General features: G+C 40.6%; 1 long non-coding RNA gene and 1 pseudogene across 1 annotated transcript; one reads left to right on the forward strand and one right to left on the reverse strand.

Moving 5' to 3' along the window:
* The first annotated feature begins 1,858 nt into the window (after positions 1-1,858).
* LOC120219951 lies at positions 1,859-2,320 on the forward strand. The gene is made up of 2 exons (XR_005525420.1): positions 1,859-2,001; positions 2,195-2,320. It is a non-coding gene; the product is annotated as an uncharacterized LOC120219951 (long non-coding RNA).
* Positions 2,321-11,091: 8,771 nt separating this feature from the next.
* On the reverse strand, positions 11,092-12,274 carry LOC120219914 (annotated as a pseudogene).
* Between the last annotated feature and the right edge of the window lie 1,760 nt (positions 12,275-14,034).

The raw sequence follows: 14,034 nt of genomic DNA on the forward strand, positions 1-14,034 counted from the left end.
CTCTCCTAGAAGTAAATAAAACATTTAAAAAATAATAATACTAAAATTAAATTAAATAAACATTTAAAATATGTATACACACACACACACACACATATACATAACTCCATAGAAGTCCTCTGAAGAGTAAACTCTGAGTTTTGGTTGTTAGGAAATGGTTTGTGGAAAAGCAGAGAACTAAAATTTGGAAATAGGGAGACTACAAGTAAATGAGGCAAGAATCCTAAAACGGGTACCTGGGTGGCTCGGTTAAGCGTCCAACTTTGGCTCAGGTCATGATTTCATGGTTCGTAGGTTCAAGTCCTGCGTTCGGCTCTGTGCTAACAGCTAGCTCAGAGACTGGAGCCTGTCTTTGGATTCTGTATCTCCGTCTCTGATCCTCCCCTGCTGGCGCTGTCTCTGGCTCTCAAAAATAAAAAACATTAAAAATAAAAGAAAATTTTATAAAAAAAGAATCTTAAAGAAGTGATAATACACCCAGAAGGAATGTTAGAATGGCTATAAGTCAGATGAACATGGAGGACTTGGAGACTAAAGTTTAGACATTGCCTTTTTCTTTTGTAATTTTTTTTTTTAATGTTTTATTTATTTCTGAGAGACTATGTGAGCAGGGGAGGGTCAGAGAGAGGGAGATACAGAATCTGAAACAGGCTTCAGGCTCTGAGCTGTCAGCACAGCCCAACATGGGGCTCAAACCCATGAACTGTGAGATCATGACCTGAGCTGAAGTCAGACAACTTAGCCGACTGAGCCACCCAGGCACCCCTGTGATGTTTATTTTTGAGAGAGAGTGTGAGAGTAGGGGAGGGGCAGAGAGAGACCCCAATGCAGGGCTTGCAAGATTCTCAAGCTAGAAAATCATGACCTGAGCCAAACTCAGACACCCAAATGCCCCTAAAGTTTAGACATTTCTTTTTTTCTTTAAGTTTATTTGTATATATTTTGAGAGCGAGAGAGCAAGCAGGGGAGGAGTAGAGAGAGAGACAAAATCCCAGGCAGGATCTGCACTGTCAGTGCAGAGCCCATTGCAGGGCTTAAACTGAACCATTATATCATGACCTGATCCTAAGTCAAGAGTGAATACTTAACCGACTGAGCCACTCAGACACCCTTAGACATTTCTGTTCTTGAATTCAGTTTAAGTAATCTCTATACCCACTGTGGGGCTTGAACTCATAACCCTGAGATCGAGTATAGTATGCTCCTCCAAACAGCTAGCCAGGCATCCCTGGATGTTGGTCTTCTTGATTCCTATGAGAGTAGGTTTTTGTTTTGTTTTTTGAGAGAGAGATACAGACAGCATGAGCAGGGAAGGGTCAGAGAGAGGGAGACACAGAATCCAAAGACAGGCTTCAGGCTCTAGGCTCTGAGCTGGCTGTCAGCACAGTCCAACGCAGGGCTCGAACCGATGAACTGTGAGATCATGACTTGAGCTGAAGTCGGACGCTTAACCGACTGAGCCCCCCAGATGCCCCAGAGAGTAGGTATTTTTTAACACATGTGAATGAAAGCTGAGGAACAGATGAAATTACTTCCCCAAAGACAGCTACTGAAGAGCAGAGCCTTTCATTGCGATAGGCTGTATTTATAGAATGTGGTAGACTATCCTGGAGAAGCACAAATTGACATCTGGCTGAGAATCCTGACCTGTTTCCATTTTACTGCAGTAGAATAAATAGTTCATTGGCCGAACAAGTCTCATGAGACTAATGATAGATGCCTTGACTGCCAAATCTGAGCCCAGTAGTTTTTTTTTTAATGTTTATTTTTGGGGGNATTACCTCATGGTTCATGGGGTTGATTCAAGAGACTCCTTAACTCCCAAAGAACTGTTAAAGTTGTTCTTGCCTTTATTATTTTTGTTTCTCTCTCTCTTAGGTTGATGAAACAGGTGTAGAAGTTAAGGACATAGAACTGGTCATGTCACAAGCAAATGTGTCAAGAGCAAAGGCAGTCCGAGCCCTGAAGAACAACAGTAATGATATTGTAAATGCTATTATGGTAAGTGTCCAGTCCTTTACTTATTCCTCGACTCTCTCTGCCCTGACCAATTATGGGTGGCATTATTTTCTGTGGCTTAATATCAGCCGGTTAGGAAGCTTCACAACAAAATCTATTCTGAATTATCTCATATTTTAATGGCCTGAATTTTTAATCTGCCTATAACTACTTCTAATGATCTTTTCTATTACAGGAATTAACAATGTAACCGTCTGAAAACGAGGACCCTTTTTTGGTGTTTCAAAAGAATAACTGCAGCTTGGTTTGAAATTTGTACTGTTTCTATCATTAATAAAGTTATGGCCTCTTGTTGGATGAACTCAGTGGGTACTTGGTCTCTTCTCCCACCCCCCAAAATTGAAGGCTCTAGAAATGAGAACACATTAATTACTCTTAAGACTTCAACTTCAGTTGAAAAGATTTAGTGTCACAGATTGCTCACTTAAAATCTCAGATCTCCGTCTTCATCTCCTGTAAGAAGATATTATGCTTGGCTATCTGTTAGGGCTTTCTTGTCTTCAGAAAATAGTTTATAAAGTTTCCCTTTTCCATTTTCTTTCCTTTTGTTAACTGTTGGTAAATTCTGATTCTTCTTTAATAATTGTCAGCCTCTTTTCTGCCCTACAGTCTTGCTGAATATATATTGGTTACCTCTGGACATGTAAGAGCTTGGTACAGGGTTGGAGAGAGTGCATAATGGATGTGGATGAAAAGATTGCACTTTGTAGAAAATGAAAAGGTAACTCATGAAGAGAGTTTTTGACTTCTATACACTGCAAACACTCCTCCTAAACAACACTACAGACATTTTAGTGTACAAAATAAATTATGACTAGGTTGGCCATAATTATGCTAGGATAATAAGTAAAAACCAGATAAATTGATACATAACAATTAGCCAGTGTATGATAAGTATACACAATGCCAGGCGGTGCCTGGGTGACTCAGTTGATTTAAGTATCCAGTTCTTGATTTTTGCTCAGGTCATGATCTCCTAGTTTGGGAGTTTGAGCCCGCATCAGGTTCTGCATTGGCAGTGTGGCGCCTACTTGGGATTCTGTCTCTCTGCCCCTCTCCTGCACTCAATCACTCTCTCTCAAAAATAAACACTTAACAGGGGCGCCTGAGTGGTGTCCTCTGTTGAGCATCAGACTTCAGCTCAGGTCGTGATCTCATGGTTCATGGGTTCAGGCCCCATATCAGGTTCTGTGCTGACAGCTCAGAGCCTGGACCCTGCTTCGGATCTGTGTCTCCCTCTCCCTCACCCACTTGTGCTCGCTGTCTTGCTCTCTCTCACAAATGAATAAACATTTAAAATTAAATAAACATTGGGGCGCCTGGGTGGCTTAGTCGGTTAAGCGCCTGACTTTCGCTTAGGTCATGATCTCACGGTTAATGGGTTCGAGCCCCACGTCGGGCTCTGTGCTGACTCCCAGCTCAGAGCCTGGAGCCTGTTTCCATCTGTGACTCCCTCTCTCTCTGACCCTCCCCTGCTCACACTGTCTCTCTCTCTCTCTCTCTCCTAGAAGTAAATAAAACATTTAAAAAATAATAATACTAAAATTAAATTAAATAAACATTTAAAATATGTATACACACACACACACACACATATACATAACTCCATAGAAGTCCTCTGAAGAGTAAACTCTGAGTTTTGGTTGTTAGGAAATGGTTTGTGGAAAAGCAGAGAACTAAAATTTGGAAATAGGGAGACTACAAGTAAATGAGGCAAGAATCCTAAAACGGGTACCTGGGTGGCTCGGTTAAGCGTCCAACTTTGGCTCAGGTCATGATTTCATGGTTCGTAGGTTCAAGTCCTGCGTTCGGCTCTGTGCTAACAGCTAGCTCAGAGACTGGAGCCTGTCTTTGGATTCTGTATCTCCGTCTCTGATCCTCCCCTGCTGGCGCTGTCTCTGGCTCTCAAAAATAAAAAACATTAAAAATAAAAGAAAATTTTATAAAAAAAGAATCTTAAAGAAGTGATAATACACCCAGAAGGAATGTTAGAATGGCTATAAGTCAGATGAACATGGAGGACTTGGAGACTAAAGTTTAGACATTGCCTTTTTCTTTTGTAATTTTTTTTTTTAATGTTTTATTTATTTCTGAGAGACTATGTGAGCAGGGGAGGGTCAGAGAGAGGGAGATACAGAATCTGAAACAGGCTTCAGGCTCTGAGCTGTCAGCACAGCCCAACATGGGGCTCAAACCCATGAACTGTGAGATCATGACCTGAGCTGAAGTCAGACAACTTAGCCGACTGAGCCACCCAGGCACCCCTGTGATGTTTATTTTTGAGAGAGAGTGTGAGAGTAGGGGAGGGGCAGAGAGAGACCCCAATGCAGGGCTTGCAAGATTCTCAAGCTAGAAAATCATGACCTGAGCCAAACTCAGACACCCAAATGCCCCTAAAGTTTAGACATTTCTTTTTTTCTTTAAGTTTATTTGTATATATTTTGAGAGCGAGAGAGCAAGCAGGGGAGGAGTAGAGAGAGAGACAAAATCCCAGGCAGGATCTGCACTGTCAGTGCAGAGCCCATTGCAGGGCTTAAACTGAACCATTATATCATGACCTGATCCTAAGTCAAGAGTGAATACTTAACCGACTGAGCCACTCAGACACCCTTAGACATTTCTGTTCTTGAATTCAGTTTAAGTAATCTCTATACCCACTGTGGGGCTTGAACTCATAACCCTGAGATCGAGTATAGTATGCTCCTCCAAACAGCTAGCCAGGCATCCCTGGATGTTGGTCTTCTTGATTCCTATGAGAGTAGGTTTTTGTTTTGTTTTTTGAGAGAGAGATACAGACAGCATGAGCAGGGAAGGGTCAGAGAGAGGGAGACACAGAATCCAAAGACAGGCTTCAGGCTCTAGGCTCTGAGCTGGCTGTCAGCACAGTCCAACGCAGGGCTCGAACCGATGAACTGTGAGATCATGACTTGAGCTGAAGTCGGACGCTTAACCGACTGAGCCCCCCAGATGCCCCAGAGAGTAGGTATTTTTTAACACATGTGAATGAAAGCTGAGGAACAGATGAAATTACTTCCCCAAAGACAGCTACTGAAGAGCAGAGCCTTTCATTGCGATAGGCTGTATTTACAGAATGTGGTAGACTATCCTGGAGAAGCACAAATTGACATCTGGCTGAGAATCCTGACCTGTTTCCATTTTACTGCAGTAGAATAAATAGTTCATTGGCCGAACAAGTCTCATGAGACTAATGATAGATGCCTTGACTGCCAAATCTGAGCCCAGTAGTTTTTTTTTTAATGTTTATTTTTGGGGGACAGAGAGCACCAGCAGGGGAAGGGCAGATAGAGAGGGAGACCAAAGCAGGTTCCAGGCTCTGAGCTGTCAGCACAGAACCTGATGCAGGGCTTGAACTCATGAACCATGAGATCATGACCTGAGCTGAAGTCTGATGTTTAACCAAGTGAGCCACCCAGGTGTCCCATGAGCCCAGTAATTCTTATTTCAGGAAGAAATTTAGGGATATAAACTCTACTAATCTCACCCTTCACTCCTACAGAGTTAAACTGCCAATTCTTGGTTACTTTTTAATTTTTTTTTTTAATGTTTATCTTTGAGAGCAAGAGAAAGCAAGCAGGGAGTGGCAGAGAGAGGGGGACACAGAATCCCAAACAAGCTGCATGCTGTCTACTGCACTCAGAACTGGGGAACAAACCCATGAGATCATGACCTGAGCCCAAATCTAGTTGATGTTTAACCACTGAGCCACCCAGACACCCTCTTGGTTACTTTTTTAGGAAGTATGTTCAAGGCTATTACTGCCACAAATGCTATACTTCTATTACTTCCCACCTCAAGGACCTTGCTGTTGCTATTCTTTTTTCTTCAACCATTCATTAATCCCTTCCCCTTAAGCATTTTTTTTCCCACCACTTTGATATGTACAACTAACTTTCTCTGTCACAGAATGATCTCAAATCATTTTGGCTCTCAAATTAGGGAATGTAAAATTTGAGCCAAGGGGTGCCTGGGTGGCTTAGTCGGTTAAGCGTCCGACTTTCGCTTAGGTCATGATCTCGCAGTTCGTGGGTTCGAGCCCCGCGTCGGGCTCTGTGCTGACTGCCAGCTCAGAGCCTGGATCCTGTTTCAGATTCTGTATCTCCTTCTCTCTCTGACCCTCTCCTGCTCACGCTGTCTCTCTCTCTCTCTCCTAGAAATAAATAAAACATTAAAAAAAAAAAAAAAAATTTGAGCCAAAAAAAAATTTTTTTAATAACTACTCTCCTGGTTCTTAAAATTATTATTAAGTCTTTATTCAGATACTCAATAGACCATTTAACAATGATATTTTAGGTAACCTCTGACTTCATCTTTTATAAAACAAGGAGCACCTAGATGGCTCAGTCTGTTGAGCATCGAACTCCTGTTTTAGGTCAGGTAATGATCCCAGGGTCTTAGAATCAAGCTCCACGCTCAGCGTGGAGTCTGCTTGAGATTCTCTTTGTCTCCCTCTGCCCCCTCCCCCATGCTTGTTCTCACACTGGGCACAGATGTGTCAGTCAGTTAAGCATCTGATTTCAGTTCAGGTCATGATCTCCTGGCTTGTGAGTTTGGCCCTGCATCAGGCTCTCTGCTGTCAGTGTAGAGCCTACTTTGGATTCTTTCTCCCTTGCTCCCTGTCCCTCCCCCACTAGTGCATGCGTGTTCTTTCTCTCAAAAATAAACATTGAAGGCGAACCATGAGAGACTCTTGAATGTTGAGAACAAACTGAAGACTGATGGGTATGTGGGGGAGGGAAAGGGGGTGATGGACATGGAGGAGGGCATTTGTAGGGATGAGCACTGGGTGTTATATGGAAACCAACTTGACAATAAACTATTTTAAAAAATAAACATTGAAAAAATTAAATTAAAAAAAACCCTGGTGCTTCCAAAGCATATATAAGATTGTTAGCAGCATTTTGCTAAGAATCTGTGAAATTCACAGGTTATTTACTGAATGACCCTTCTCATTTCTAAAGGAAAAATAAAGCAGTCCAGTTTAATTAGCTGTATTCTCACCATGTTTCTCCATTAGCAGATTTTCCTTTTTGGGGGGAAATACTTCAAACATGCAGATAAAGGACTATGTGAATCTGTCACCCAGCTGTTTTGTTTTTTAGAAATTAAACCATACAGATATATATGGAGACCCCTGTATACCCTTCCTCAGTCCTATTTCCCTCCCTCAGAGATACCACTATCATGAGCTACTGTTTTAGGACTAATTTCTATAAATGAGTTGATACTCTCTCAATCCATATTTATGTACCTAAAGAAGTTAGTGATCTGCAAGTTTTATTTTTTTTGCAAGTTTTGAAACTTTACACAAAATTGTACATTACATATCTTGCAAATTTCTTTTCACTTCAACTTTGCTTCCATGATTATATCTATGGTAATTGATGTACTTCTATTCATTCCCTTTCCAGTCCACTATAGTCTGGCTTTTATCTGTACCTCTCCACTGAATGGCTCTCAAGTTCACCTAGTTACTAATTCCAATGGTCACTCTTCATGCATGGCTACATGTGTATTTTCTTCCAGTTAGTATCCTTGACATCCCTTCAGTTACTCTTAAATCTATTTAATCTTCAGTTTCAAGATACCCAAAATTTCTTCCATTATCTATCTACCTTGTCCAAATATTGCTATATGTATTCCTAAAGAAACTTGGTTTTTACAACAAATGGTGTTGGGAAAACTAGATGTCCACATGGAAAAGAATGAAGTTGAATTCTTACCTTATACCATATAAAAAATTAACTACAAATGGATCAAAGGCTGAAATGTTAAGACCCAAAACCTTAAAACTAAGAAGAAAACATAGGAGAAAAGCTTCATGCCACTGATTTGGCAGTGATTTATAAGATACCAAAAGCACAGGTAACAATAAGGAAAAACAAGTATGTAGGGGCACCTGGCTGGCTCAGTCAGTAGAGCACATGACTCGATCTCAGGGTGGTGAGTTCAAGCCCCATGTTGGGCATAGAGATTACTTAAAAAAAAAAAAAAAGAAAAAAGTAAATTGTATTTCACCAAAATTTAAAATTTCTCCACAACAAAGGACATAAATCAATAAAAAAGGCAAACCACAAGATCGCGAGAAAATATAAATGACCTATCTGATAAGGGGTTACTATCCAGAAAATACAAAGAACTACAAGATTAAGGAAATGGTCAAGGACTTGAACAGATAATTTCCCAAAGAAGTTACAAATGGGCAATAAGTGCATGAAAAGATAACATCACTAATCATAGGGAAATGAAATAAAAACTGCAGTGAGACAGCACCTAACGCACAGTGTTGACAAGGTTGTGACAAAATAGGAACCCCTGTGCACTGTTAATGGGAAAGTAAAATGGTATCGCTGCTATGGAAAATGGTATGGTAGTTCTTAAAAGATTAAAAATAGAACTACCATGTGATCTGGCAATTCCGCTTCTGGGTATATACTCCAGTTGAAATCAGGGCCTTACATACATTTGTATAGTCATACAGCATTCACAATAGCCAAAAGTTGGAAGCAACCTAAGTGACCCTCACAGATGAACGAATAAACAAAATGTAGTATATACAGACAATGGAATGTATTCAGCCTTAAAAGGAAGGAAATTCTGGCACATGTTACAACATGGATGAACCTTAAAGACGTTAAGTTTTGTGAAATAAGCCAGTCACAAAAAGACAGATTATTGTATTGGTACATTTATATAAGGTACCTAGATTAGTCAAATTCATAAAGACAGAAAATAGAAAAAGGTGTTCGCAAGGGGAGAGAAAGAATGTTTGTTTGTTTATATTTTATTTTTGAGAGAGAAAAAGAGCATGAGCAGGGGAGGGCAGAGAGAGGGAGACACAGAATGGGAAGCAGGCTCCAGGCTCTGAGCTTCAGCACAGAGCCCCATATGGGGCTCAAACTCGCTAACGGTGAGATTATGACTTGAGCTGAAGTCAGATCCTCAGCCAACTGAGCCACCCAGGCACCCCAAGAATTACTGTTTAAGGAGTACAGAATTTCAGGAAAGATGAAAAAGTTCTGGAGATGGGTGGTGAGGGTTGCACAACAACGCGAATAGTCTTAATCCCACTGAACTATACACTTAAAAAGTGGTTATGATGGTAACCATTTATGTTGTTTTTTAAGATCTTTTTTAAAAAAATTTTTTTTAATGTTTATTTATTTTTGAGAGAGAGAGACACACAGAGAGTGAGCAGGGGAAGGTCAGAGAAAGAGGGAGACCCAGAATCCGAAGCAGGCTCCAAGCTCTGAGCTGTCAGCCCTGAGCCTGACGCGGGGCTCAAACCCATGAACTGTGAGGTCATGACCTGAGCTGAAGTTGGCCGCTTAGCCAACTGAGCCACCCAGGCGCCCCTAAGATCTTTTATTCTTAAGTAATCTCTATACCCAACATGAGGCTAGAACTCACAACCCTGAGATCAAGAGTCACATGCTCTACTGACTAAGCCAACCAGGCAGCCCTATGTTGTATAAGTGTAGTTTTAAAAATTATTTTAAGGAGGAGCACTTTGCGGACTCAGTCAGTTAAGCTTCCAACTCCTGATTTCAACAAAGATTTCAACTGTGCAGTTCATGAGATGGAGCCCCGCATCAGGCTCTGCACTGACAGCACAGAACCTTTCTTGGCATTCTCTCTCTTCCTCCCTCTCTCTCTGCCCCTCCACCACTTGATCTGTCTCTCCACTCTCTCAAAATAAATAAACATGTTTTTTTATTTACATCCAAGTTAGTTAGCATATAGTGCAACAATGATTTCAGGAGTAGGGGCACCTGGGTGGCTCAGTTGGTTAAACGTCCGACTTTGGCTCAGGTCATGATCACACAGTTGGTGGGTTTGAGCCCCGTGTCAGGCTGTGTGCTGACAGCTAGCTCAGAGCCGGGAGCCTACTTCAGATCCCATGTGTCCCTCTCTCTCTGCCCCTCCCCTGCTCACACTGTCTCTCTCTCTCAGAAAGAAATAACACATTAAAAACTTTTTTTTAAATAGTTCTTTATGTTCTATATATATGTAATTTTATGTACTCACAAAATATCAAGTTAGTCTTTTCCAGTACACACAGATTTCTTGAATAACAGCCTTGTAAAAATAGTCTTAAACACTTTTCTTCATGTTTTATTATTCAACCTTATTTCACAGAAATCTGTTCAAAGCAACCAGTATAACTCTTTTATTAGGTGCATAATAATAGTGGGAATGTTGCATAATTGATTCATCTAATACTATTGATGACATTCACATTGTTTCCAGGTTTTTGCCATCATGAACAATGCTACAATAAACATATTTATTTAGTTTCTGTAAACTTTCTTGTTAACTTCTAAGTATTTTATATGTTTGGTCCTATTGGGAATGGAATTTCTTCAGTTTGCCATGTGCCTATTGCTAAAATAGAGAAAAGATGTTGATTTCTGTATGCTTCCTTTTATGAAGGGTTGACTCTGAGAAAGGAGAAATGGGGAGTAAGGAGGCTTGACATCATTATTTTTTCATGACATGTATTATAGAATTAAGTGGCCCTTTAAAACACGTGCATGTGTAATTTTTATAAAAATCGAATATAAAATAATAAATGGTAATGGGGCATCCCTATTAGTTTCTGATTTTATCTGAAATGCTGTACTGTTTTACCATTTAGGATAATACTGGCTATTTGTTTAGATATATAGCTTTGCTTATTTAAGTTATTTCCTGGAATTCTTAAACTTATTGTTATTTATCATTTTATCATTTATATTATAATGCATAAATGCTGACTTTTATCAAAGGTTTTTCAGCACTTCTCAACAATGTCATGATTCTAATCTGATCATAATAAATTATAGCGATTTATTTTCTCAATATTAAGCCACCCCTGCATTCCAAAAATAGTCTTTACTAGGTTGTAGAGTATTATTCTTTTGTACATTGATGAATTCTTTTTGCTAATATGTTATTTAGAAGAACTTCCTTTCTGCATAGGAATTCTTTCTCTCTCTATTGGTTAAATAATGAATACGATTACTTACAGTGTTGATTACAAATAAGAGAGAAGTGCTAGGGCTAATGAATTTTCTAAATGGGGAACCAGAATCTGGGCTCAGGGCAGGGCACCTCTGTAGTAAGTAATGGAGTTGGGGACAAGGGGTCAAGATTCCTCCTTCTCGACAAAATCAGCTTCTCTCTTGCCATCAGCATCTCACAGAAGGGGTCTATGCTGACAGCTGCCTGGATTGACTTGATCCACTTGTCCTTCTCTGCCTGCATGAGAGCCAAAACCAGGTACACCCCTCTGCCACCTGCCCCCGTTTTGCAGACCTCAGTAAGATTTCCCATGTTGTTGGAGATGCAAAGCTCAAAGCAGTTTAGTTTGTGAGGCTTGTCCACTTCTTGAATGTTCAGATTCTCCACAAGGATGATTCTTCCCAGCTCCTTGTCGGTCATATTCTCAAAATAGTAGAGGCAGTTGTGGTGACAAACCAGCACCAATTCCATGTCTTCACCTGACCTCCTCCCAGCTTAAGGAGCTAGCCCTCCTGGTCCAGGTTGAAGAAGGTATGGGTTAGACCATTCCCATCATCCTCAGGAATACTGAAGGTCTCATTGCAGATGCTGTTCCTGAGCAGCTCTTCAGGCAAGTTCCACCCTCATTGATGCCTTGGTTCATGGCCCCAAAGAGCTCCAGACCAGGCTTGTTCCAGACGTTGGGATTGTGAAAGCTGGTGTTCAGCATGATCAGGTGAAGAATAGCACCTCACATGTTTCTGTAGATTAAAAAACCCTGGGATTGCACAGGCAGTATCACTGGGTGAAAGCTTCCATCATCTGGTTAATCTTCTGGGCCTGCCCCAGGAGGCAGAAAGCTCCATAGAAAATTACCTTAGGGCTTGCATCAGATTGAGGTCTGGGAACTCATACAGATCCACAAAGGCATGTGTCAAGTTCAGCCCTTCCATCTGCCAGAGGTAGATCCCATGACTGTCTCGTTCAGGTCCTTGCTCTGGTACTCTTGTACCAGCGTGTTCTGGAGAAGTTCCTTCTCTTCCAAGAACTACATCCCCTTCTGGAGTCCATGTTGAAGTTCTTCCTGACCACTGCTGTCTTTTGGTTCTGTTGCAAGGTTTTAGCTACCCTCTTTGGCCTCCAGACCCTCCACCTTGCCCGTGGGTTCACTGAGCTCCCATAGACACTGGATCTTCACCAACAGCTTCCACTTTTGCCTCCAGAAGTTCTCCAGCTGCATCCACTCCTCCAGAGTCATGTCTTGAGGGCTCACAAGCACCAGGCACCATCCTCCTTAGTGGCTAGGAAGGCCTGTGGGTCTGGCCTGGATCCACTTTGGCCGGCAAGCTTAGGTGAGCCCATTCAAACTCCCCAGGAGCCACTGCCTCCTCCTGTGTGCCAGTCTTCCACACTGAAACCTCTTCCTTAGCCTCTCAACCGTCCTGACTATATGGAGTTTTGCATCTATTAGTGAGATTAGTTGCTAGTTTTCTCTTAAAAAAAAAACAGAAACAAAAAACAGGTGCCTGGGTGGCTCAGTTGGTTAAAGCATCCGACTTCAGCTCAGGTCATGATCTCACATTTCATGAATTAGAGCCCTGCATGGGGCTCTGTGATGACAGCTCAGAGTCTGGAGCCTGCTTTGGATTCTGTGTCTCCCTCTCTCTCTCTGCCCCTCCCCTCCTCATCCCTGTCTCCCTCTCTTTCTCAAAAATAAATAACAGAAAACCTATAGCAGGCTATAGCGGAGAAGATGGAACAGCTGTGATGTAATAAAATGAATCTAACTTTATAAATCAGAAGATGACATTTAGTGTCAAATATTTACTAGCAAGCCAAAACAAGACAATTTTTTAAATGTAAGCACTATGTTCTGCGATTCTACCATGCTTTGGTATGAAATTTCAATCAAGATAAATGCAGTAATACAACAAAATTAGGATTTTATTACCCTTCGGGTGGCATCAGGCAACCACAGATCTTCCACTGCAATGGCAAGACATTGAACTTTTTAGATATCGAGTGTCCGTTTCCACCCCTAAAGATAGAGGCTGTTGGTCTTTTTCTTTATTTTTAATGATTGTCATTGTAAATTTCTACCTTATTTTTTTAAGTGTTTATTTATTTTTGAGAGAGAGAGAGAAACAGAGAGAGTGCAAGCGGGGAAGGTGCAGAGAGGGGGACAGAGGACCCAAAGCAGGCTCCGTGCTGACAGCAGAGTAGGCTGGAGGTCTTGATTGTTTTTAACTGAAATGCTTTTGTTTATCATTTTGCATACTATTACCGATTCATATAAACATGAAAAACATTTTAATTATTTTAGCTAATCCACAGTACTACTATTTTCAGCAATGAGAGCCAATCCCTAGGATCCATTATTCAAATTAATAATCCATTAATGTCTCCAATATAAATTAATTCCTGTCATTCATTGGTTTAATAAGCAACATATCTAATGTTGATTAGAGTTAAGACAATTGAAGTGCTTCTAGGAATCCCTTTGAAGTATGAATTCCTAACTAGAATGCTAGCTGCACCTAGAGTGTAATTTTAACCTAATATACCCATAATATTTTACTCTCTGTACTGAAATATTTTAAACTAAATTATAGGTATTATAGCACCAGATTCAAATACCAATTCTGCCACTTAATAGCTATGTGATATTGCATATGAATATAATTTGATCCCCTTGAGACTCAGTTTCCTAATTAGGGTAATACCCAGCAGAATGGTGACAATTATATAATAGATAGGAGAATGCATTATAAACTCTAAAATAGTCTACAAATTTTAGACATTATTATTGGATAATAATATCTCAATTAGAGGTTAGGTTCTTTTGAAGAAAGAAGTCCTTTTGAAGTCCTTTGAGGATATATTCATGATAAGGAAGGTTAGGTGAGGTCTAATGTTCACCTATTATAAATATTAGTTTTAGTATTCTCTTTGCTTATCCACAAAGACAGGGAGAAAAGCAAAATAAGCAATTATGAGGTCCCTTACCTAGAAGAT

This window comes from Hyaena hyaena, unplaced genomic scaffold (assembly GCF_003009895.1).
Source record: "Hyaena hyaena isolate Hyena2069 unplaced genomic scaffold, ASM300989v1 scaffold_655, whole genome shotgun sequence".
In the NCBI taxonomy this organism is placed as follows: Eukaryota; Metazoa; Chordata; class Mammalia; order Carnivora; family Hyaenidae; genus Hyaena; species Hyaena hyaena.